The 22,880-nt window shown below is 36.1% G+C and overlaps 1 long non-coding RNA gene across 1 annotated transcript; it reads right to left on the reverse strand.

Annotated features, from left to right (window-relative positions):
* Window positions 1–1,011: 1,011 nt before the first annotated feature.
* LOC109247145 (uncharacterized) lies at window positions 1,012–22,880 on the reverse strand. Its single transcript, XR_002071603.2, has 3 exons — window positions 22,607–22,880; window positions 20,857–20,962; window positions 1,012–1,167 (listed from the first exon to the last, which is right to left on the reverse strand). It is a non-coding gene; the product is annotated as an uncharacterized LOC109247145 (long non-coding RNA).

Consider the following 22,880-nt stretch of genomic DNA (forward strand, 5'->3'; position numbering starts at 1 on the left):
TGCTTGGGATTCTGTCTCTCTCCTTCCCTCTCTGCCCCTCCCTCACTGGCTCTTGCTCTTGCTCTCCTTCTCTCAAAAATAAATAAATAAACTTTATTTAAAAAAAAAAAGAAGTTAGGGGCACCAGGGTGGCTCAGTCAGTTGTGTCTAACTCTTGGTTTTGGCTCAGGTCATGATCTCACAGTTTGTGAGTTTGAGCCCCGTATCAGGCTCCATGTTGACAATGCGGAACCTGCTTGGGATTTTCTGTCCCAAAAATAAATACATAAAATTAAAAAATTTTTTTAAAAAGAAGTTAAAGTAATTTCTGCTTGTCTTCACTACTAAGTGTAGACGGGCTAAAGATTAAAGCTGTGAAAATTATAAGGAAACGTTATATCAAAGTTGATACCAAATTTTTCTTTGAGTAAGGTCAATTCTATTTCCAAAAATGATCTAAAAATTAATCAAGTTTAAGTACATTCATTTTATTGTGCTCAGTTCTTAGGACAGTGTCCGAAGTCTCTGAACAACGAATAAATGTGAATTGATTGAATGACCATTCACCTACACCTAATACACAGTAACTTTATCTAAGTCATACTAAAACTAAAAGAGGGTACTCAAAAGAAAGTATATTTTTTAAGAAATTATACATCTATTTCTAGATGACTATCAGCACATTTTATATGTATTGAACGAATGTCTTCCCTATCTACTTTGCAAAAAGAAAAACTTACAAATCAGAAGTCACAAGGGAATAGAGATTTATTCACTGCCTTTTTTTTTTCTTTCATTGAGAAAGAAGCAGGTGTAATACAGAATTACACAGTCAAATACACGAAATGGCTTAATGCCACGCAAAGTACTTATGCAAAACTATCAGCTTAAAGGGGATCGATAGTAAACTGTCAGATTGCTACCTCCACAACTGCAAGAAAGTCAGCAAGAAGACTGGCAATAAAGAAATAGAAAACTCTACAGACATACATACCTCTCCTTTTGCTGCCAACATGGTAGATGTGCTGTCTGTAGCCCACTGGTCCTGTGTAGTCAGCTGGATGACACAGCAGGATATCAGAGTCTTCATTCCTGTGTTCTGAGAAGTATCTGGCAAGGCCTACTCCTTTCTCTCAGGTGCTGTGCTCCGCTGCAGGTGACAGAATCTTCCTTGAGAGAATCCAACTTCTGGAAGAAAAAAGAAAGCCAACCTCAGCTGTTAAGCCATAGCACAGAGTCAACAAGAGCTTTTTTACAACTTTTAAATATTCATGAATCTCCAATAGTTTGTAGGCAATGGGGAGACTAAGCTGGCCAGGAGAGGAATGCTGTCCCTGTGTTAATGTGATAAGAAATGGTAGGAAAGACTTATGGTATTAAGCATTTCAGCTGTATCATATTAGCACTGTATCATAGACCTCGTTTTTCTCCAACACAATACAGAAATCATTATTATGTTAAGATTCCTAAGAATCTTATTCCTAAGAAATAATTGGGAAAAAAGCTAATGGGATCAAAGATCTAAAATGTATTGAGATTTCAACTTTTTTCTTTAAAAAAAAAGTGTATCTTTAAAGCTCTTCCCCAAATCAAAATGTATGAAAACATTTGGTTTACAGTATTTTCTGGAAATGTCATAGATATAATTTTGTTAAGCATTTTTTATTACAGCTTATTCTTATTACATATTGGCATAAATGTGGGTATATGTGCACATGTGTGTTTTGGGGGAGCGTGTGTGTGTGTGTGTGTGTGCATGTGTATGTGTGATTGAATATGTGTGAAGGTCTGTATGGGATGTGAGAATAAGGTATGTGAATGTCCACTTATAGGAATGGGCAATAACCATAAAATTAGAGCTGGAAAGGGTCTATCAAACCATGTAAGATGTTGACCTTCAAATTTTCCAAATGACTTGTGAAGAAAATACACACATATATGTCCTATAGAATTCCTATTCCGTTCTTTAGAAAAAATGGACACATTTTAAAATAAAAATTCATGAGTAAATCAACATTTAACATCTATAAGCAAAATTATCTAAAATGTTTCATCCATAAAATGGTTCAGCTATCTTATCTGAATACATAGCATATAAGGAGCTACGTTTTCTATTTACTAATTTCATTTTCGAAGGAGGGAGGGGAAGGAAAAAGGAAGAAAGAAAGGAATGAAAAGGAAGTGTCAAAAGTTAAAAATAGATGAAGTAAAACCAATGAATTACTGAAGTAATAATTGTAGAAGTTCACTGTGCACACACCAGAAAGACAGTATGTAAACCAGGAGCCCTCAAACTAAAACATGAAATGAGGCCCAGAGGCATATTGTTATAAAGCAGTGTATATAGTGAGAAAGCAGTGACCATTTATTCTTCCAGTGATTGGATATAATATTAGAATTTTCTTACATGAAAGGGAATTGATTAGTGGTTACCTCATATCAATTTGGGATAAAAGTTCAAGTTTTGCTGATGATTTCCAGAGGCACAAGCAAAAAATTACTCAGGTCATGTTAGTCTTGGTAAATAAGCTAACCTAAGCTTTGTTTGTATGACTAAATTGGTTTTGTCTGCTCAGGGAATTTTCAAGCCTGGCCTTCATTTGTTTTTTTACTTTAACAAAATAAAGGAAAGAAAGAAAGAGGGTGGGAGAGAGAGAGAAGGAGAGAGAAAAACCAAGAGTGAGATCTCTGATCCTAATATGTACATAATTAATACGTAAGCATCTGGGCTTACCTAGGCACACTATTGAAAGTTTCCCTCCCTAGCCACTCACACATTCTTGCACTACCTTCTGTGATTTCCCCCCCCCCCCAAAAGTTTAGGGATTAGTGTTGGGTTAAGAACAAAGGAAAAGATGAAAAGTACCAAATTCAAGAAGAACCTATTTTAGACACTGTCAGAACTCAAATTGGAATAACAGGAAAGGATTACAAGGATTCTCAGTCCAATGGCCTCATTATACAAATGGGTAAACCAAATAAGTCCTGGAATACCGTTTCAGTCAATTTAAGCAGCTATAATGAAACACCATATGGACTAAGTGGATTAAACAACAAAAAATACTTTCTCATGGTTCTGGAGGCTGGAAGATGATTAAGGTACCTACATGGTCAGTTTCCCTTTGCATGGCCTTTCGTTGGTGTGCACACACCTTGGGAGATCCTGTGTCTCCTCTTCTTTTTATAAGGGCACCGATCCCATCATGAGGACCCCACTCTCATGGCCTAATCCAACCCTAATTACTACTTAAATCCTCCCCACACTCTGTTCCAAATGCCATCAACATATGAACTTGGAGGAGACACATTCAGTCCATAGCAGACACTGAGACTTGCCCAAAGTCACTCTGCTGATTAGCGGCCCAAGGAGGAGACTCTGCCTCAGATATACTGACAATTTGTCTAATATAATTTCCACTGCAAGATAACCCAATACCCGTTATTCAAAGGGGTTAAAAAGAAGGGAGAGAGACAAATTATCAGGGGGTTCACTCAAATGTAATCTTTTGCAGGCATATGATTCAACTCTATGCTATCCACCTCCTGTAAGGCACTGAACCATCCGCTTTGCCATCTTCAATTTCTCTCTCTCTCTATTCTAGAGACCCTTCCTCCTTTAATTCCATTATCCTGTTCAACTACATCTCTGGTGCAATTCTTTTCACTGTCAAACGCTACAAAATACTCTACATTCATTATCTCCACTACCGTATTCCCATCTGCTCCCTGGCATACTGCAGTCTGGTTTCTACCCTTCTCAACTTCTATTATCCACTGCTCATACTGACAGATTGTATGTATGTTGCTCAATTTATCCATCCAAAACAAATTGAGGATTGTTTACATTTCAGAGGGGAGAAAACTGACACTATTAAGTAACTTGTCCATTACTGTTCAGTTTCTCTAACTATAGACATCATTGCTGCCTATCATCTTTGTCTTATAAATTCCTTGGTAACCTTCTTACTTCCAAGTTACATTTTAAAAAATATTTTTCCATGAATTCCCCAAGGTTTAATTGATTCCTACTAATACACCAAACTTGCTCTTACTAACTACTAAAGCTAATGACCTCTCTTTCAATCTTGATTTCATTCTCTAATTAATTTCCATTTGATTACTTTCTGGCTTTGGGCATTATCAACTCTCAATTTATTCTGGTACAGAGGGGCATTTAAGAGTGAGAGCCGCGGTCAGACAGAACAGAGTTTGAACTTCATCTCTCACGGTTACTAGATATGTGTGGCATTAAGCAAATTTAACTGTTCTCTGCTTCATTCAACTCATTTTTAAAATTAGGAACATAACATATTACTTCAGAGCCTATGGGGAGGACGGCATGAAATAAAGAGTGTGAAGGTCTCAGTAAAGTGTCTAACATCTAAGCACTCTATTAAGAGTATCCTTTATTCCCTACTGACATGATTACCTCTTTTGTCAGCCTTCCCAATCTGATTTCTCTTTCTCAGCCTCTTATGGCAGCCTCTTGATTATTACAATCCAGATTTCTGCCTTTGACTCATTCTCTCATTTCCCTCACCATTATCCCTAGATGTTTTTATTGAGTCCCTGGTTCACCTGTCACTTCTAAGCTGATGTTTTTAAAATATAATTAACATCTCCAAGTCTCACCTTTCCCCAGAAATTGGCCTGCACGTCCAAGTAATCTTGCTTATCATGCTTTATCAAATAAGGAATATGAAACCTAACAAGTGTAATAGATTGTCACCTTTCCCATTAAATATGGTCCCAGTTAGCAAAGAAATAAATCATAGTCATCCAGATTTTTTTCAATTCCTTACCAATTACCACCCAATTGTATTAATATGGAGGGCACACTCCTCATATCTTGATTTTCTTCTCTCCTCTGTTAACATACCCCTACAACTCTACTTCATGGCCTCAAAATGTCACACTCACTGGGCAACTTGATCTTCCCAAAATGTTTTGCTTAAGTATTCCTGAGCATCTGTGACCATGCTGCTTGCTCTTTCTTTTTCTTTTTTGTAATGATTTTCCTTTTGTAATATTTTTAACTTTAAATGCCATTGATTCCCTAGGAATCATCGGGGATTTCTTTTATGTGCTTCCATTAACACTTTGCAAGTGCTCTTCGTGTGATAGAATATTATAATCATTTCATGTCCCTCTGCTTCCAGAAGTCTAAATATTATTCACTTTTGTATACAACTAGATCTTGAAGTTCTTTGATACCAATTCATTGAATATTAATTTATACCCTAGTAACAATTTTTTCCCTTGGGGAAAAAGCTCACTGTTATATAACGTTTCTTATAGTTCCCGAAAATAATTTTAGTAAAACATTGAGATTCAATTCATAAAAGTACATATTTGCTATAATTACTAGTTAATGTTTACATTGCATAATACTTGATACAAACAAAATAATATGTCACATATAAATAAATTCTGACTAAAGACAATAAATTAACCCACCACCCAACTTAAGAACTAGACCAAAACCCACAATTCTTGAATCTTTGTTTCTTTTCTATGCCATCCCCTGTCTTGTTCTCAGATACAGCTACTAGTCTGAGTTGTATACTCATAATTTCCTTCTTAAAAAAACAAAAACCAAAAAACTACAGTTCTTTTACATATATAAGTATCCTTAAACAGTGCTAAATTGTTTCCTAAGGGAGGTGGGGGGTTGCTCTACCAACAGACTAGGAGTATATGAGTATTCCTACTGATTGTCATGTTCACCCACACTTGGTTTGGTCACACTTCTTAAATGTCACCAATTTAGCAAATATAAGCATGCCATCTCAATAGTCTTAATTTTAACTTCTCTGATTACTAATGAAGCTAATTCTATTTCTTTGTTGGCCCTTTGATTAAAATAAGAACTAATATTTTCTGCTTGTTGCTTCTTGCTACGCATGGTGAGTTTCCAGGGCGCCTGGATAGCTCAGTCGATTGGGCATTTGACTTTTGATTTTGGGTCAGGTCATGATTTCACAGTTTGTGGTTCAAGTGCTGACAGTGCTGACCGTGCTGAGTCTGCTTGAGATTCTCTCTTTCTTCCTCTTTCTCTGTGCCCCTCTCCTGCTGTGCACTCTCTGTCTCTCAAAAATAAATAAACTTAAATAAATAAATAAAATTTAAAAATTGCTTCAATACAAAAAAAAAGTAAAAGCTTCTCATTACACTATATACACAATAAAAAGTTTTATTTTCTGTAACTATTCATATCATAATCTCATAGACTCTATAAGAAAATAGGATTTCTTCTTTGAGATGACTAAAGTGGTATTGAAAGAGGATGTGAAATAAGAAAGAATATGTAATATGTAATATCCTTACATGAAATAAGAAGACAAGAAACCAGTGAGCCTTCTAAAGTCACAACTAAATTCACTATGATGTCAGGTTAATCGGTGCCTAATTCATTACATGCCACTGAGAGGTCACTTCTGCGTTGCCTCAATGCTGTTGTTGCTTATTCTATGAAATCTAAGGAATCTGTAGTAGGCATCTTCATCTATAATTATAACAGATCATAATACCCACAACTGAAAAATTTTCAGAACTGTAACTCAGTGAAAGATTAAAAGAGAGACATGTATCATTAGAAGGTAACTATAAATGGAATTCACATGTTCTACCTTGCCATTAGTGGCAAATTTAGTGGCATCACCTACACATTTCTGAGCCTAGTTTCCCCATCTATAAAGTGAGAACTTTATAATGTGGATTGGGCCCTAAGGCATCTTCTTAAGCTAAATGTATAAAAATATACCAGATAATTCTAATTTTTCAAATTGTGCAAGACAACCAAGTCTGAATTTACCTACGTTTATTCCATTTTGTATTATTAGACGGGTTTTTATTAAATTCTTCATTTAAGGTTTTATACTGTTGTCAATGATTTCAATGTTTTTCTTACACAGTAACAAAATAACTGATTAAAAGCAGTTAAAATTGAACCCAAATCAAAAGAAAGACACAAATCCCTAGGCACAAAAAATCAGGACATTCGATATCCTAAATTCTTTATTTCATTATTACATATACTCTTTCTAGCAGACCCATACAAATTTGTAACCTTATGTACACCTAAATTCCTTTGGCAATAAAATGTCTTTCTTTCCCCAGTAAGCACTCTTCAGAATGAGCTTAACACACCAGGGAGCTTTTTTTTTTTTTCCATTCCCACAAGAAATTCAGCATCTTCTTCAAGACTTTATGATCCTCATATTATTTACTGTTGAGCAGGCAATAACAAGAAGGTATCCTGAAATCTAATGTGTGGTTAAGTTTTGTTTTCCTTGACTAGGCTAAAGGAAATAGAGTAATGGGTAGGAAAATCAAATTTTATCATTTATAGCTTTTGCAGAGTGAATGTAAATTATAATATAGAAAATCTGAAATTAACCTGCTGTTTACTTAGGACATTAGGCAGAGTTTGCCCGTGCTTCTACTTACTAAAATATTGTTTTCTTTGTAGACTGAGAAAAAAGAATTTCGATAGCCCCGGGATATGAGTCGATTGTCCTGAATGCTTTGTCCTCCTTCTTGACTAGTAACCTTATAAAGTAACAGATAGAGTGTGATACTTAAGAGTCTGAAGAGAATGAGCAATTAAGGTACACTTTTTTAAAATATCAGATAAACCACACAGACATTGGAACAATCTCAGTTATTGTTGTTTGTTGGAAATATCATGTATATTTATATGCTAGTTATAGGTATGATACTTACACATAAGATTTACATATATATATATATATATATATATATATATATATATATATTATTTAAGAACATGCTCAATAGCTGTACTCACCTGTGGATGTATATTAGATAAGAGTAAATCTATGAATTTTTAAGTTTATTTATTTATTTTTTGAGTGAGAGAGAGAGAAAGAGAGATAAAGCACAAGGGGGGCGAGGGCCAGAGAGAAAGGAAAAGAGACTATCCCAAACAGGCTCCACACCATCAGTGAGTTTGAGCCCTATTCACAAACCGTGAGATCACAACCTGAGCGGAAATCAAGAATCAGATGCTTAAAAGACTGAGCCACTCTATGTATTTTTAAGAAGCCACTATTTTGTTCTTTAAATCAATGGATATTTGAAATAAATGATTACCAAATAAGTCAAGAAGAGTATAACTTGGAGCAAGACAGAGGTCATAAAATGACATCAGGCATTATCAGATATTAACAATAGTGAAGCTGTTAAGAGTACAGGGTCTGGAGCCAGTGTTTGTCGATTTTAATCGCAGTTTCACTGTTTACCAGTTATTGGACCTTGGACAAGCTACCTAAACTATCTGTTGAAATTATTCTGAGGGCTTAAATCTGATTCTCCTTTCCTTCCTAAGCACAAGGGAGGACTATATTTCTCTATCTCTTACAAACGAGCAGGAGATGTGATGAGTTCTGGCTCCTGAGCTATGAGTGGAAAAGATATGTGCATAATGAGGTAGAGATCAGTATGAGATCTCCATGTTTTCTCCTTCCCAATGTAGTGTCCCCGAAAGTTAAGAAATGGGATGAACCAGGGCACCTGGGTGGCATAGTCAGTTAAGCAATGGACTCTTGATTCCACTCAGGTCATGATCTCTTGGTTCATGAGATCCAGCCCTGGGTCAGGCTCTGCACTGAGCATGGAAAGAGCCTGGGGATTCTCTCTGTCCCTGTCTCTGCTCCTCTCTCTCTCTCTCTCTCTCTCTCTCTCTCTCTCTGTCAGAAATAAATAAACATTAAAAGAAAGAAAGAAAAAGAAAGAAAGAAAGAAATGGGATGAAAGGGTCACAAGAAAAGGAAACTCCTTCAACCTGATCCTGATTGACAGTACAAGGAGACCAACAGTGGACAAGTAATATAAGCAAGAAATAAACTATGGTTGTGTTAAGCTGCTAAGAGTTTGGAATTAATTTGTTAGTGTAGCATAACCTTGCCTAATATGGCTAATATACTCACCGTGCCTCAGTTTCCTCATCTCTAACTGGCATAATAACAGCATCTAATTATTTTTATGGTTGTCAGCTAGACTTACTGAAGCACAAGATCAATGTAGTTTTGTAATTCCTATTAATAGCGTACTTTTATACACCCTTACTGAATAGATTTTCAAGTATAGAATATATTATCTGTCATTAAGTCCAGATTTAGCCAGCAACGGGTTCACATTTCTGCAATGCCTATCATCTCAAATTAAAAATCAAAGTCTCAAATTCTGCTTTAATATAAAGTAGCTCTACTAGGACATATAATATTTTTGTGAAGTGAAATATCTGTATGTTGACAGAAATATCCCAGTAACTGTCTTACTTACTACCTTTGATTTTTAGAAACAACATATTTTTTCTATTATACAGAAGGAAATAGAAACTGGATAAAAGGGAGAAGTGGGGAGAGGGTAGAGAGAGACAATGGTGAAGAGTAATAGACATTGCAGTACAAAGATTACTGCAGGATTCTTCTGTAATGCTCTGGCTACAGCTTTATCAAGATTTGGGATTGAAGACCACTTGAACCCCAAGAGTGAAAAAAGAACGTTTTTTTTTTCTTCAGAAATGTAAGCTCTTTACCGACACACTTTTAGTTAATCCACATGACATCAGAGAAAGGTCTTATTTCCTGTACTTTGCAGATAAGAAAAATATACCAGAGACCTGGGAAGAGTAAAAGAGAGTCACTCCTCACCCAAAGACATTTACTCTATTGGAGAAGCAACTCTGTTTTCATTTTCATTCAGTTGTTCACTTATTGCTCTCCCTCATGTTTTAAACTGGAGCTAAAAATGAAAAGAACAGTTTATCAAAGCAAAGAAAAAAGGAAACATTTTCCCTGGAGGAGCAAAGTATCTTTACATGATTGTCATTTTGCTGAACTCTAGGGAAGAAATTATTGACCAAGAAAAGGAACAAATGGATTAGAAGATCTCATGGGACCAATCATCTCTGGATGCTAGGAGGTCCATCCAGCAGAGATGAAAATGAGAACATAACATTTCCTATATTGAATTTGAAAAGAAAGAATTTCATATTTCTTCAATAAACAAAGTTAGCCACATTATACTTTAACTCTGGAATGTTAATTATACTGTGTATGTTCACAGTAGAGTACTACCTTAATACATATTATAGTCAAAGTACCTTAATGTTAACACACATTATTATATTCGTTAAAATTAAATAAATAGTGCTATGCAAGTTCTGTATAAACAGGCAGAGTCTCCTGTGTTTAGAAATTTATTATCTGTGCTGCTAATGAAACTTAAAGACATGTAGAATATCTAATAAATAATTAAAAGCTAAGAGATTAGTGCTTTAACTATTTAAACATTATTAGTTGAGCGGGGCACCTGGGTGGCTCAGTCAGTTGAGCGTCTGACTTTGGCTCAAGTCATGATCTCACGGTTCGTGAGTTCGAGCCCTGCGCCGGGCTCTGTGCTAATAGCTCGGAGCCTGGAGCCTGCTTCAGATTCTATGTCTCCCTCTCTCTCTGCCCCTTCGCCACTCACTCTCTGACTCTCTCTCTCTCTCAAAAATAAATAAACATTAAAAAAATTTTTTTAAATTATTAGTTGAGCATTAACTATTTGCCCAGTCCATGTTAACCATGATATATACGCAGCTTGTTACTTAGTAGGGGAAATACAAGTCAAGACCAGAACAAATGAGAAATTTACCAAACATCTGAAAGAAATAAAATGGCACTGTGTGCCCTACTGTATAATGAGCTTTATAAGAAAAACCACCAATTCCCCCAAAAAATGAAAAACATAAAAGAAATCCATTTTTTGAAATTATTACTATTCCAATGAAAACAATAATAAGCGCTATTTGGAACCATAATATAGAAAATAAATTAAAAATGTATCTATTATCAGGTAATGATATCAATGTAGACAAATGACTATCCTCATACACTGCAAGTGCTATTACAAACTACCAAAAAATTATCAAGATATATTTACTGAAACACACTGAAAAGCCTTAAATTTTTACATCCCATTTTAAACACATATCCAATATTTAGTAACACACTAAATAATCATTATACCTCATATTGAAATAACAATAGTTGACAGTATCTAGCTTATATAATTGTTATAATTGTTTCCATGAACGAAAAGTTGTGGATAAAGGACACTTCATTAGGATGATATTTATATGAAACATTGAAATAAGTAAAATGTTTACATCCACATGGCAAACCTGCATGAGTATATTCTATTCTGTCCAAAAATGATATAGAAGAAAATGTGGAGACAGGCAAAAATGATCATAACTTATTCCAATGTTCGAATTAACAATAAAACTCACAGGGATGAAAACTGATGTGAAGGCACCACAAAAGCAGAAGGAGAAACGTCCCATACCCTGAACTGTGAAGAATAAGCATGTTTTTGAAAAAGCTCAGCAGAGAACACGGGATTTCCAAATTGAGGAAAAAGGTTTGGAAACAGCAATAATTACGGAGTATGGGAAACAAAAACAACCACGGTCTAATTTAAGTGAAAATGAAGAATGGGAAGGAGAGGGGAAGGAGTGAATGGAACTACTATTTTTACAGCTAGCACTTATAGAACCTTACTTACTCTGTGCTAATGACTGTGACATGCTTTAAATTCACTCTCTTATTTAAATATGTAGCACTAGTAGTAAGTACTCTCAATCCTGTTTTGTAGGACAAAGTACAGGGGAGCCGGTAAGTATAGGTTCTGGAAGCACACTCCCTCATTTCCAATCTCAGCTCCTCCACTCCTGGCTGTATGATCTGGGGCAAGTTACTGAGCCTCGTTATACCTCATATTAAAATAACAATAGTTGACAGTATCTAGCTTATATAATTGTTATAAAAATTAAGTGATTTAATATAGGTAATGCTCCTATGACAGTGTCTGGCAAATGGTAAGTGCTGAAAATTTTAAACCATTTTTTATCAAATGGAAAAATTGAGTCTTCAAAGTTCTAAGTAAAATTCAAGGGAACACCATCAGTAACTTGAAGAATGGGGAATTGAAGCCAGGTCTGTCTGACCACAAAGCCTAGCCTCATGGGCACAATGCTGACTGTCTCCTTGTCCCTACCTACAAGCTACAGTGGAATGCCCTTCCACACCTTGACAATAAGGAAAACATCCTCTTCCCTGATCACGCAATCAGAGCAGAAGCATGAAATTGCTCTTCAATGAAAAGGAATGGTTCCCAGATATCAGCTTCTTGTCCGACCCTGAGAAAGGGTTTTTGTTTGTTTGCTTGTTTGTTTGTTTGTTTTTTAAAGCAGCTGTTCATCACCACAGAGACCAACCAGCTTTGGAAATAAAAAAAGGAGCATCCTAAAGGATGTGTGCATGGAAGCACTGAGCAGTGACCTGGAACTGAAGCCAAATGGCTTTAAGGATCCCATTTCCATTGGCTGCAAAGTCCAAAGCTTAGTCTGCTATGAATAAACATTTGATTCACTTTACAGTTTGACCCTCCTTGTTCTTTTGCTTCCCACTTAGATCTGTCTTCAGAAAAGAATGCACTGACCATGCCACAGAAGTATGAAAGCCTTTGTAACAGTTATATTTTCATTGCACATTGAGTTTCTGCACCAATCTTGTAAATACAGTTCACTTAAGTTGGTCTTATATTTCATTATCTCAACCACAGTATTTTAAGAGTGAAAGAGGGTATGCCCTGGGACAACAGGCTAAAACAGACTTAAGAAACTGGGACATACAGTCAGGTTAGGTCAATATGAGTTAAGCTTGAGATTTTAAAATGTAGTCTCCCCTCCTTCCCCAAATTAGAATTTTCAGTTTGTGCTATATAGCTCAGTAATATATAGTGTCTGAATTAAGGTAATGTTTGGAAGGTTTTAAATATGGCTGTGTGGGGGCGCCTGGCTGGCTCAGTCAGTAGAGCATGCAATTCTTGACCTCAGGGTTTTAAGTTCTGAGCTCCTTGTTGGGTATAGAGATGACTTAAAATTTAAAGAAAAAAAATTCTTTCAGTGTGGTTGTGTGATCTTGAATAATGTACATAATGCTTTAAACTGGAATGTCCCCATTCTTAAATTGGAAGCAGTAATTCCTACTGATAGGGCTATTGTGAGAATTTATGTATGACACACACACACACATATAGACATGTATGACATATAGATGTAAGATACACACAAATCTATATGTGTGAATACGCATATATGCATATACAATGATCCCTGAACAACATGGGTTTGATATGCAGAGGTCCACTTACATGCAGGTTTGTTTTTTTTTTTTTTTTTTCAATAAATACAGGACAGTGGTGTAAATGTATTTTCTCTTCCTTATGATTTTCTTAATAACATTTTATTTTCTCCAGCTTACTTTATTGTAAGGATATAGTATATGATACATACACAAAATATGTGTGAATTGACTTGTTATGCTTATTGGTAAGGCCATTAGTAGTTAAGTTCGGGGCGAGTCAAATGTTATGTGTGGCTTTTTGATTGCGTGGATGGTCAACCCCTTAACCCCTGTGTTGATCAAGGGTCAACTGTGTATCTTAGTCCAGTGAATGCTCAAAACTCTGTGGCTGTTATTATTTTCTTACTACTCTAATTCAACTCTCTGGAGCCTCTTGCGAGGTAGGTTGCTGACTTTTCTCAGGCAACAGTGCTCTGTACTGCTATGTGATTTCTTCAAACTTCTGTATGTGCTATTTTCTAGGAACAGTCGTTATTTATGTTATCAATATGGTGAAAACAAAACCATGCACCTCAGTTCTGCCTTCCCTCAACAAATGGCAATAGCAGCTATTGGCTTCACAATATTTATGAACTACCCTTCAGTAATTAGTATGTTTTTAAGCTCTATGCTAGAAGCACTGTCATAGGTTAGGTTATTTGACTGAGAACAGGCCATTTTGAAGAAGGAGCAAGTATCCTTAAGGAGGGACTTTGGTGTCACCTAGGAGAAATACATTTTCAACTGTAGATGACTTCTAGTGACAGGAAAATTTTTAAATGTGTAGGATTTGGGGACTTTAGAAATGGTATTGGGAAGCCTAACTATAGAAAGAGATGACTAGAATTGTAATGAAAGGGCTCCCCAGTAAGTGACCAGAAAACAGAATCCTTGGAGAAACCTATAGCTACAAAGTGAGAAGAGGAAATCCAACCAAATCAATAAAGGTCATAGGTAGTGGATACAAAACATACTTAAGTGTAGCATCAGACATTCAGGAAAAGTAGACTATGAACATGCAAAGTCAAGGAAAGTGGGCTATAAATATGCAAAAGCAACAACAATAAAGAGTCTAGCACCTTCTATGTTGTATCTGCCATTCTTTAGCCTCTAATAAAGTCTAAGGAATATGCTGTCTACTTGCCAAAATCTGTTGAAGGAAAAAATATAAAGGTGACTCAAGACTTCTAATATTTTTTTATTAACAGTAAGTAGAAGTGAAAACCTATCCTTTTACCCCCCCAAAAAAGGTCACTGCTGGTTTGATTACAGTATGAAGGAGGTAAACTATAGGCTGTGGGGTAACTTCAGAGAGCCACTGGCAATGATGCAGATTCAAAGGATCCGTCTAGCCTAAAGAGCTTCTCTTACAGGGTGCCTGGGTGGCTCAGTTGGTTAAACTTTCAGTTTCAGGTCATGATCTCACAGTTTCTGTGAGTTCGAGCTGCATGTGGGGCTCTACATTGACGGTGCAGAGCCTCCTTGAGATTTTCTCTCTCTCTTCCTCTCTATCTACTCCTCCCCCACTCATGTGGTCTCTGTCTCTCTCAAAATAAATAAATAAACTTAAAAAAAGTTTTTAAAGAGCTTATCTTACATATATATGGATATGTAGAGATGGCACCTGGAATCAATTTTGATCCAGAAATACCACAAAAATGCTAAAATATTCACACTTGCAGCTAGCAAGGATATCTTAGATTTCTCAGCTTTATGCCTACTATATGCTGTGTGTAAAATGCCTTTTATGATCATTACTTAATAGTTTAACAAGCTCTGACAGGACTTTAATAGATTTAGATCTTCTTTAAAATGTACTGGACTATGGAAGTGGGGATTTTTTTGGTTGTTGTTTCAAGAAACCATGCCATATATTTCCACATTTAGAATTTAAAAAATCCCTTTTATAGAGAATATATGTCATGCTTATGGCACATTCAAGGAATTTTTAATCCTTTCCATTTAGAGAAAAATACCATACAAAAAGTTTGCTTCCCACATAAATCAATCTTTTTTTTTTTCTTTATAGCTTTCTTTTCTCCTTTGTCTATGAGTGTTATATCACACAAAATCTAAATTCTGGGTAATGAGAAACATTAATCTAGTAATAGTCACCCATCTACGTTTGTCTGACTTATTTTAAATCCTAAAGGAACATACAGATATCTAAATAAAGTTAGTAATACAACTTTGTCTTTAATAGCTAGTTATTATTAGTGCTGTTTCACTAAAATCTAGTTAAGAATTTATCCATAGGGAGGGAAAAAAACCCTATAATTATTATTAATGTATTTTAAATAAAGTTGATATCAACTTGACCAGATTTGAACATTATCTATAATTAAGAATTAGATGGCCTTTGGGATATTTACGGTTTCATTATCAAGAAGCATATTACTTTCACCAACTGATGTCTTATTGGCATATAATTCCAAACCATTAATGAAAATTAATTTATAAAATCTCCTTCCTTTTCTTGATAATCCAAATAAAGAAAAAAATATTTGTTATTTCATAAATATGACATTTACCTTTTGTCAATTATTATTTAATTTTTCTACAAGTTTGGTAGTTTTTAAATGATTCTGTTGCTGTCGCATTCTTTGCATTGTTTATAATGTGCACGTATTCAATACTCAATATATGTGCTTATTTCAGTGAATATGTAGGGCAAAGATTCACCAACATTAAAATAAACTACCTCAAATTTTTCTTGTTCAATCCTAACTTGGCCACTTCCCAGCTGTGTGACCTGGAACAACCCACTCACCCTCTTAAAGTCTCAGATTCTTTATCTTTAAAATGGGGTCATCATTAACTTGCAGCGTCCTTGTGAAGATTAGAGCTACGGTTCACCATGCACCTGGCAAAAGTTACGTGCTCAGTAATTGGTAGATGTTACCAGTAAATGAAATTGAGGTCAGCAATCTCTACCCTCTTCCTAAAAGGATATCCCAAAAGAAGAGGCTAATGATGACAGCTTTCACCACCATGAAAATGTTGACTTTTTACGTCACAGAAAAAAGCTTTCCTTGACCCTACAGTACTAGTTGGGTGCTTTTTTATACCCCACACAGAGAGATCAGAACAGTCATGCAGGTTTCATCCAACCTACCTTAGATTCAAAGAATTAGATGAAGAGATTTTATAAAGCCAGGCAAAAGATCTGTCGATCCATGTAAAAACATTACCTAAGCACAAATTTTCATTAAGCTTTTCCAAATGTAACATTTCAGTTTGTGAAGGAAGAAGTGGCATCTGAAGAACACAGGATATAGGATGGGGGGGATCAGTGCCCTCAAATGAAATTCGCAATGGTGTCTCTCCTTCCATGGATTTCTTTTGCCCCTGACCTAATTTCTGTGCTAATTTATAGGGCTTATGATTACTTTATCCTCTCACAGCCCATACCTCTCCCTTCCTTCACGTCTCCCAGGGACTGACTCAGGGAAGTAAGGCATACGTGTCATCAATAAGCTGCATGCATGCAGTTAACTGTTCACGATTCAGCTGATCTACTTTGTGGATTTTCCATGCCTTTCATTTTTGTCTCCTCCTCAATCCTACTACCTTTCTTCTGATGATTTCACTGCTCATTATCACCTCTACCAGAAGTGAGAAGAAAGAACGTGAAATTTAAATGAGTGGGAAATGGCTTTTAAGATTTATTTGGAGGATAAGGAGAGAAAGTCGAAAGTGTGAGCTAAAATTAGGCCTGGGGTTTTCTGATGACTTTGCCTTGCTATACTTACCCCTGTTAAAGTGATGCTAATTAAGCTCTGAAAATAAAAGAACTGCTCTACCCTACCTTGACTGTTCTACCCCACTCCAACCTTCCTCTTGCAATATGTGGGGAAAGAGGAGAAATGTAAAACCCATTTACACGAAGTTTTCTAAAACAAAAAGAAAGTACTCATTAGTATAGACAAATGCTTTCAGGAGTCACATACACTGCACATTCCCATGTTCAATGTTTTAGAATACAAGTTTGTATTATAGTAACTTATCTTATGTGCATCCTTGTATACACAGAGTATACATGCATATTTATTTACTAAAGCAATTATACAGCTTTTTAAGCAAAAGAACCAATATGCTCATTTCCTATTAGCCACACAATTAATCTCTGAGTTGTGTAGGGAAAATGCAATGTAGGCTCTTTCTTTTTTTAAGTTTGTTTGATATACTTGACCAACAATCTACCTAAATTACAGTCATCCCCTCCTTTTCCTCTGTTTTGCTTCCAGGGGTTTTAGTTACCCCCCCGGGGAAACTGTAATCCGGAAGCAGATGATTCTCCTTCCACAATGCTGTCAGAAAGACAATAGTAGCCTAATGCTGGTCACAGTGTCTACATCATTCCCCTCCCTTCATCTCATCACGCAGGCATTTTATTATCTCACATCATCACAAGAAGGATGAGTACAATACGGTAAGATATTTTGAGAGAGGGAGACAGGAAAGCCACATTCACATAACTTTTATTACATAACCTAATTTATAAGTTAAGCTTTCAGGGCGCCTGAGTGGCTCAGTCAGTTAAGTACCTGACTCTTGATTTTGGCTCAGGTCTCAAGTTCACAGTTCATGGGTTCTAGCCCTGCATTGGGCTCTGTGCTGACTGTGCGGAGCCTGCTTGGGATTCTCTGTTTCCCTCTCTCCCTGTTCTGCTCTCTCTCTGTCTCTCTCTCTCTCCAAAAATAAGTAAACTTAAAAATAATTAAGTTTTAACATTGGTATATATGTATAGGAAAAACAGCGTTCCGCACTATGTGTGGTTTTAGGCATCCACTGGAGGTCTTAGAACATTATGCCCTGAAGATAAGGGGGAACTACTGTAGTACTGATTCTTAAAAATACTTGTGAATTTGAAAAATAAAATAATATGAAGTAACTAACTGGTATTGATGGCAATGTTTGAGGTTAAAGTTTTAGGAAGGCATAGAAGGTATGAAAATAACTGCTTTTTGTCATAGTTAGCTTCTAATATCAGATACATTCCTGAGGCCAAAATCTACTATTCCATGAAATAGGAGTACTTCTAAACTTTGAATTAGTTATGCACCATCTCTCTTGCTCTCAACTAATATATAAAATGAGGGTTAACTAGGCAATGCATCTAAGTAATATCATTACTTGGAACTTTGCAGGACTTTCAAGTATACACAATAAATATACTTACATAATATATTCTAAGTCTACAAATCTTAAGAGTGAAGCTGGCCAGACACAGAGGAATTTGTGTTTCTGTATGAATATCTGTTTAGGACATAGCAACTGACTAAAGAAGTTTTTACTTCATAAAGGCATCATATAGCCAATCTAGGCTGACGGTGTTTTTCTTACTGTAGATCAGTGATAAACATTTGTTGGCTTGAAAAACATTTATTTATTTATTTATTTATTTATTTATTTATTTATTTATTTTGAGAGTGAGTGAAAGAGAGAGAGAGTAGAGGGAGGGGCAGAAAGAGAGGGAAAGAGAGAATCCTAAGCAGACTCTACAATGTCAGTGCAGAGCCCAACGTGGGGGGGTTGGGGTTGGGGGCTGCATCCCAGACTGTGAAACCATGACCTGAACCAAAATTAAGAGCCAGACACTTAACCAATTGAGGCACCCAAGCACTCCTTGCAATACATTTAAATATATACAGGGCCTAGATCCATCCATTCTGGTGAGGAGGGCATACCAGAGTAGAAAGACCATTTGCTTTGGAGGCCACAGATTGGAGCCATAGATATTGACAGACATGTAATTTATGGCTGTAAAACTGAACTAATAATACCTACATTTAAAAACTGTTGTCAGGAGCAACCAAATAGATAGCATGTTCAAAACATAACTGAACCTCAGTAGTTGGTCAATTTTATTATTTTTCAAATATTGTATTGGCTTTATAAATGTGATCATATCTCAATCTTGATTGTTCATTAGAAAAAGAATGTGTGTCTGTATACACATACATTCCATTTATACATATTATGTAATGTGTATAAATATATAATTTATATTTATAAAATAATAGATTTTAAAATATATATTATATAAATACATACTTAATTTAAAAACATTATATAAATATATATTTAATTATTATAATTATATTTAATTATAAATACATATTGTAATTATTTTATATTATACCATATTTATATTATATGTCCTATATTTTACACTATTTACATTTACATATATGTAATATATACATTATATGTTTACATGCATATATCTAAATCATCTAAAGGGGCTTCTCATTTCATATATTAATAAGCAAAAATGTAATATTCTTAAAATAAGGTCATATTCTAAATTTATACTTATTTACAATCCTGAATTAATTAGAACATTTATAGGACTATGGTTCAAAATAGCTTTAAATATCAGTGTATATATTAATTCCATGAACCTTTGTGAATACTATACTGTTATTAAAATACGTTAAATGGTTCGATATAAAAGCTACCTGGAAAACAAAACACTCCAAATATTTTTAAAGTTTAGAGTATGTTTGATAGATGTACAAAGTTTGAAGATGGTATCCTGAGAGACACCTATAAGCATGCTCACCCCTTATAAAGAGATCAGACTGCAATGGGAGAAGCCTTGCAGTAAATGGAAATTATTATTCATATTAATTAACATTTATTTATCATTTTACTAATTATCATTATATTAATTATTACACTTATTTATTATAGTAATTATTAATTATATTACTTGTAATATTATTTATTATTAATTATGAATATTAATCAATAATTAAACATTGCAAACGCAGTAAGTAATAATCAAATTGACCTGTGCATCATTATTCAGTGTCTATTAATGACAGATATTAGGTAATCCATTTAATGCTTATTAGTCCATGTAGTGTATAGGGGTGTATTTATAGGAAATTGAAACAGAGAAGTGTGATAACTTACCTAAAGTCACACAGTAACCTAGCAACAACCCAGAAAATGGAATCCAAATTTCCTGGCTCTGCTCAGTGTGCCATCTATTGTATCATATTGTTTTCCTTGTCTATAGAAAAAAATAGGCTCAGGAGGCATATAATCTAACTATTCTTCTAGATCAATTTTTACAAAACACCTGGGAAGCAGGCCCAGAGCAATTGAGACATCTGAGAAGTTCATAAGTATTATTTTTCAAGGGAGTAATAGCATAAGCTCCCTAAGTCATCTTTAGAAAGAAATATGTGACACCAGATGGTAGGTCACAGGGCTGGCCTCATAAGGAACAGGAGGGTGGGAATGCTTTCACTGTACCCAGGATGAAGGTACAGGAGAAGAAAGAGGGGTATTTGGTCTTCTTTCATTCAGTGTAAAACTGCATGAAACCTCTGCTTAGATCTTCAAAAAGGAGACACAATAACAAGTAGCTCAGTTAACAGCTGGGACTGTGACAGGAAAGTTTTACCTCAAATTGTGCCCAGGTCTTCCAGTTTTGATGACAAACTTCCATCCAGGGACTTTGCAATCACAAAGCAATGGGGCTTATTACTGACATTCCAAACGTTATCTCCAGAATGTTTAACTTCTGTTTCAACTTACATTATAGTTCATTTGGTCATGCTTTGTAGAAACACTCTAGCAAAATTATTGCTAAAACTATGTATTATAGAATACACAGATTTAATTTCTTGCCTACTTAATAAAGCAGAAGAGGCGCACTAACCTTTTCCATAGAGAGCAGCTGGATGGTATAGTCAGGAGACCAAAATTCTGCCGTGATGTGGTGTGGGGGACACTTGAAAATGGTGCATCTGTGCCAAAACTATCCACTGTAGAAAAAGAAAGAGTTTAAGAGTCCACAGACAGAGTCCAAGGAGCTTAAAGACAGTCAACAAAATAAATACAAAGAGGCAGTGTCCCTTCCATAGAATTATCTTCATAAACTACAGCTCCCATGTGGTGTCATTGTAAACAAGGGACAAATTAAGGAAAGAGATTCCCATATTTTCACCAAAAAAAAAAAAAAAAAAAAAAAAAAGGTGAGTGATTTTAACCTGTTGGAGAGGGCATGAACTGTAAGGGGGACACACAGTCTACCACTGTTGCCATCTGTACAGATGTAAAATTAATTCAGACTGTGGGTCCAGCCTACATGTACTCTGACGGCTGACATATTGCCTGATTCTAGCCATGTGCCCCAAACTTCCGGAAGCTGTGGGTAAGGTGTGAAGACGTAAATTAAACACATTTCAGAAGCAGCTTGGTACTGATTTTTGGAATCGGACATGTTTCAACTACAGATCCGTGAGTAAATATTTACCAATTATGGTAAAAGGTCAGCGGTAGGGCAGAATTAGCAGCTGAAGAGGTAAGGACAGACAAATCATACTTCTCTGACGGTACTTTGTTTATCAGCTGTATAGTGGCCTCACACCCACCTGAACACATTCCCATGTGTTCACCACTTTACTCCCGCTCAATTTTCATTCTAAAGAGCTTCAGGGAGCTAATTTTGTAAACCAGATCCCTAGCATATGCCAGATATGTATTATAAGGGATTCTGTTTGTGCACTCTGTGTATGGTCCTATTGCTCAATAAGAAACTTACATACACCAGGTGTTTTGATGTAGTGTGTTGTCAATATTTAGGACTCCGTGTCTCTAGAATTAGTTGGGATGAAGAGAAAAGAGGAAAGAGCAAAACAATCAGTTCAGCCAACCAATTTATATTCTAGTTAGTGTAAGGGAGAATAGGAAGATTGAAGTGGTGCCCATGGAAAGTACAGGGATGTTAGATCTTTCTCTGACCCAGGAGGAAGATTTTTGTATTCTGGGCTCAGTCACTAAATATTCAGTGGGGAGGATTTTATGTTCAGGGCAGTGCACAGGCTATCTGGAAACCCAGTGATGAAGAGAAATGTCTACGCAGGGAAAGACCAATGGTCTTTTCCATTATTTATATGGCACCCTGCAGATCAAAAAGTGTTTCAGAGACTTAATGCGTTGGAGTCTCTCACCAGCCCTGATTTTATAAATGAAGAAACAGGTCACATGGCCCTTGAGTGTGAGAGCCCGAGGAAATGTCCAAGCATTTTTGCACCACACTCCTCCAGGATTCCTTTCTAAAGGCCTGCTTTCCCAAGAAGTATTCCAAGGGGGATGGGGGGGGGGGGGGGTTGTGATAATTTGAAAAGTAACCAATTTTTTTTTTTTTTTTTACCTAAGCTTCAGTGAGTGAAAAAAGAAAATTCACCCCAAGAGAAGTATGTTCAAATTACTTACAGGCAGAACTACTTGTGTTACCACACAATTGTTTCCACTCCCCCCCCTCCTTGGCTCTTCCCCTGGCCAGAAGCCACAACTGCCTCTAAAGTAGGACCACAAGGAAGACACCCAGAGACCCTGGCGCGTACAACTAGGAAACTGGCCACCAACGGCGAAGCTTCAAAATTAGAGCAGGTCAAATCCCTCACCGAATTCATAGGTTTGCTTTTCAGGCTCAGACCACCTTAGGAAGAGTTTGGGATTCCTTCCCTCCGCAGAGAAGAGCGGGTTTTCTCTCTCTGTTGCAAACACCGCCTGATCCAAGTCTCTCCGAAGAACTGGTGGCAGGAGCAAGCGTTTGGGGCTCGCGCCTGTGGCTGCTCGGTAGCGCCGACTTCCTCGCTCTCTCTATTCAGATATACAGAAGCAGGCTTATTTATTTATTTATGCTAATTCGCCCTGTCGTGCTCGCAACCTGTGGAC

The sequence above is a fragment of the Panthera pardus genome, unplaced genomic scaffold (genome assembly GCF_024362965.1).
Source record: "Panthera pardus isolate Hobbes unplaced genomic scaffold, ASM2436296v1 HiC_scaffold_1, whole genome shotgun sequence".
Classification (NCBI taxonomy): Eukaryota; Metazoa; Chordata; class Mammalia; order Carnivora; family Felidae; genus Panthera; species Panthera pardus.